The sequence below is a fragment of the Lycium ferocissimum genome, chromosome 3, assembly GCF_029784015.1.
Source record: "Lycium ferocissimum isolate CSIRO_LF1 chromosome 3, AGI_CSIRO_Lferr_CH_V1, whole genome shotgun sequence".
Classification (NCBI taxonomy): domain Eukaryota; kingdom Viridiplantae; phylum Streptophyta; class Magnoliopsida; order Solanales; family Solanaceae; genus Lycium; species Lycium ferocissimum.
In genome coordinates, this window is record NC_081344.1 from 5,816,980 (window position 1) to 5,822,094 (window position 5,115).

A 5,115-nucleotide genomic window follows, 5' to 3' on the forward strand; every position below is an offset into this window, starting at 1 on the left:
AAACCCATAAATTTAAAAAAATTAAAATTTAAAACTCATAAATTTCAAATCCTGAATCTGGCTGACCACCTCTTCTAGAGCGGGTTTTCAATTCTATGTAAAATCTCTGCATCGCAAATTGTGTTGTTAATTTCAGCAATCTACTAGGACATTCATCTGCCACTATTGCTCTTTTCCACTTCATATTTTTAGTCAAAAGAAACTCCAATTATTCCAATATTCTATGAAAATGTCTCACCTTGTACCACATAAACACGTGATAGTCGGTTAGTAAAAAAGTGATTTGAAGTTTTAGGTAATCTATGGTGAAAATCAGTCGGTTGCTCCATTTAATCCCTTTAATCTTTAGCTTGGAAAAAGCTGAATTTATCACCTGAATTTGCACAAAAGATTAAGAAGTGAAGGCAAGTAAATATCGACCCACTTTTGCAAGAACTCATACCTTAGTACTATTAAAAGGGATCCTATTAAAAGACTAAGAAATTCCTACGTTTTCGGACGTCAACCTGACGTATTATCTTTTGAGAAATAATTATGTCTTTTTTTTAATATATTTATAATGTCTTTTAAATTTTTTGCACATCCTTTAAAACCAAACGTGTAATAGCATTAATCATGGAATTATTTGATTAAACTATCTTTTATTTCTTTTTTATTATACTAGTCTCTATGTACGTGCGTTACACGAATATTTCTTGTCGATTATTATAATACTCATGTACTATTGATAAGCAACTTGAAAAAATAATATATAATGAATAAAATAATAATCAAAATAGTGATTGGCTAGCAGATGCACTTTTATTTGTTTAGTTATTTTACTAAGAGTTTCTAACTTTCCAGTATGTTACTACCCTTTTGCATGAATCGGTAACAAAATCCAAATATTGATATACCGTTTGTTTCCTTATAGCTGTTGCCATTGAATAGTTGTTAGAAACTTAAAATATATATGAGTCTTAAATTACTTTCTCGATTACAAAGATCTCAGAAGACATAATCCTATCTTCAAGAGTTTTATAATGCATGATTTATTTTGGGGTTTTATGCTATATTATAATTTAAAAAAGAAGACGAAGAGAATTATGCATTTTTAATGACCAGTTGATTACGTTGACATCTTCCTTCAGAATTACACAATCATGGAAAGGATGACTATCTTTTACAGCTTGTTTCGATATTTGTTACCTATTGTCTTGTATCGTATAAAAATCAAATTTTCATTGCCTCACAATATCTGATTTGCTAATTTTGTCATCAATCTTTAGTAGATAGTCCAAAAATTATTTTCACTCTCTAACCATATATTGAAAGAAAATAATTTTTCATAATAACTTTCGTTATATTAAATGTGCAGTTAATTTTAAAACACTTTGACAATTGGGACATAAATAATTTAAGTAAAAAATCAACACGTACAATTTTTGGAAGCTATTATTTTGTGACATATGACTTTAATATAATTCAACGTTAAAAGTATAAATATTGGCATTGAAAATTTGCAGTTGGATAATTATGATTCTTTAGCAATATCATTTCCTACAATTTGCATCTATTGTTGGGTATAGGATGAAATTGTAATAAATAGTTTTCATTAGATAGTAGTTTAGCAAGACGGCGATAAATATACAAATACAAACTTCCTTGATAGTAAGGACACGGATTTGAATTGCGTGATAACAAGGTGAGACATTTTCATAGAATATTAGGCTAAAAGGATATTTCCGTCGACTACATATTTTTCTAGAAACTTTGAATTTTATTGTTAACGTATTTATTTATGAAATTCATAATAATTTCTATTTCCATTAACATATATATTAAAAAAAAAGAACTTTAAATATTCTGATTTAAGTTTAGTAGTTAATCTTTTTTATTTTGTATGTTACCAAGTTGACATAGAACAGATCTGAATACCGTTCTTAACTACAGCTTCATTGAGTTCTCTCTGATTTAGGTTTAGTAGTTAATCTTTTTTGTTTTAATATGTTACCTAGTTGACATATAATAGAATTATTTGTTTGAAGGAATTTTTCTGAAGGGTATAAAAGTCGTCGTTTAATATTTAAAAGATATTTTGGTCAATCAACATTTATATTCATGCTTTTATGATAAAATATAGATATACATTTCACTTAATTAATATCCTACAAGTTGAAGCAGTAAGAGTAAAATTGAGACAAATAAAATTTTATTTTTTAAAACGTTATATATTTTGGAACAAGTTCAATTTTGGAAAAACGATTAATAGCTGAGATCAAAAAAGGTAGATTTCTCATAGTTCCAAAAGAAGTAGACTTTTCCTCGATATTTATACCAAGTCACAAAAATGAAAACTTTTTAATTACTTTCCCCCACTTTTCATATGAAAAAGCAAGAGATTTTATGCCATGCGGATAAATAAATTAAACCATGTTTTCTCCTAAATTTTTTTTATAAACATTTCCACCACCTTTTGACGTCAAAAGTTGGCGGCCACAGGCATGTATTTTCTGGATGTCGATTAATGAATTTTGACTTCAGCTCGTCAAACCAACCCAAAATGGAAGGGGGATTTTGAATTTCTTCTGATATATTATTTTAGGTTTTAAGTTAAATAGCGGGCTGAAGAAAAAGAAAAAAAAGTGGGTCGTGATATATTAAATGGGTAATATTATAACGAATCCACAGCTACCACACAAAACATGTGTACCTTCTTGGACTTGAAACGGTGAAACAATATATAATGACTTGATATAATTAAAAATAGGGGAACTTTCATAAATACAAGATATGTAAGAGTTAATTATATAATATATAACTAATTTAGATATTACAAATTATGCAATTTAAAGCTAAAAACAAGGAGATTATTGTTATGAATCAAAAGCTAAAAATAAGGAGATACCCTATATAAAATATACAAACTTAGATATACTAATTTCTACTGTTATATCCACAAATATTTTGTTATCATCTTTTCAGTTAAATTTGTCAATTTGAATACACCATATATTTTTTAGGTATATTTCATGTACTTTTCTTATACCATATATCATATCTTTTCATGTACTTTTCTTAATATTAATATATTCAAATGATTTCTTTTAATCAAAAAAATTAATTGCATCAGTCATCACGTGAAAATAAAAAAAGAAGAATAAAGAGGAGGAAATATGGGATTTGAAGTTGATTTTGTTTTGTTTATTTGAAAAATTACATTCTCTCCCATGCCCTTTTTTTTAAAAAAAAATTGCGGGGTTTTGGGGGTGGGGGGGGGAGAGAGAAAGTAAAAAGTGGATGCATTAATGGTAATTTCCTAAAATTAAGTATCATTGATATTTTAGGAATGTAAAATCCTATATTTTTGTAATTAAAAAGTTAAAATTTTGAATAAGTTGTATTTTTTTAAATTTTAGAAAGTAGTTGTAATCTTTTTAATTATCGTTTCAAAAAGTTGTATTTGTGTGACTTTCCCTTAAAAATAAGATAATTCGAATGGGTTCTAGATTATCCTCTATTCTACTTTTGTGATCCGTATTTTTATAAATAATTTTTAAGACATTTCAATCGTTTTAATAAAAAAAGTGTCTATCATCAACTTTTTAACAAATACTTTAGCTGCTTTGTCTAATTTATCACGTCTATTCAAATACGTAAGCGCATATTTATAAAACTAACTTCAACATCTAAATATAATTTTCAACGCTTGATGCTTATGTATAAGTTTGCCCAAACGTATACATTCTTGTGATGGGATGTGAATTTGTCTCATTAGGATTTCCAAAGAAAAGTCTTCTTGTCTTGCCTTAGAATTTCAAGGCCAAACAACAGTGAATAAACAAATCCAGTACAATCTGGCAAAAATAGCACTGCTAAACTGACCCAAAGCTACTCAATTTATACTTCCTAGTACTCAATAGAAACTCGTTTAATTAATCATTTACTTGTCAAACTTTCACGAATACCTCAAGTTGAGGTCAACCTAAGAAATTTGTTGTGTCCAACATCCAGTTATATGAAGAAACTCCGAATTGCTGAAGTTAAAAAAAACTCCAGATTGATCGACACTCTCTTTTTCCCATCCCTTAAGGATGATCAATAGTTTCTCCACTTACCTCCAGCGTGACTCGAACCTTCAACCTATTGGTTGATGGTGGAGGTGTTCAACCACAAGCCTCACTTGTCAAGATTGATCGACACCTAATGAAAACGTATGTAACCTTCGTCGGTATGATTAATGGGTCAAGCTTGACCACAACTTTAAAGCTCATTAAAAACCAAAAGAGACTTGAATAGTATTTTGTTAAAGTCCAGTCTACTTGACTTATTAATGTGGGATTTTAATTAACACAGTATAACAAGTGTATAATAGGAGTATACATACTGGCTTCACACAAATTATACAGTAACTGTACATTAATTATACATTGCATACTGACTAAAATCTATAAAAATAAACATTAGAATTATTCTTTGTTGCGCAGAGGCTTTGTTGGATCGTTGTGTAGTGTAAAAGCCCATTAATATTCTAGCAACTTGTAGGAAAATGCACAATATTGTAGGCAGTGGACAAAGGCACCAGCTTTCAGATAAAAAAAATAGTATATATACACACACACAATAAGTTTGCAATCATTATCACAATAATGTTGGTCCAAAGGATTTTCGATATCTATTTTCAAAAAAATCTGGTGTCCCGTAAGGATCAATCGTATTCCATATCCATTGATTGAATTCTGAATTCGTCTCCATAAATGTCAAAAATTGAACTGCATCTATAAGAAAAAAGAAAAAGAAGAAATCCCAACTGCAAATCTAGAAATTTTCCTTGTTGATGGTTTAATTTTAGACCACTTATTATTTCTTTGCTAGTGTGTGTGCCTCCGGGCTCCGATCCAATTGTATTTGTTTTCACATTCGTACAACAATATTCACAGCTTTCCAATTTAAGTCAAATAAAACCAACCTAGCTCATTGCAACTTGCCAAATCTATTGGGCTATATATGGCATGCAGAGTGCACATATCACGTCCCTTAGTCTATTCATACTATAATCTTATTGTTAGTTGACTATGTCCAAAGTTACTTTGGCATTGGGGTACATCAGTCTAAGAGGCTATAATTCTAGGCGCC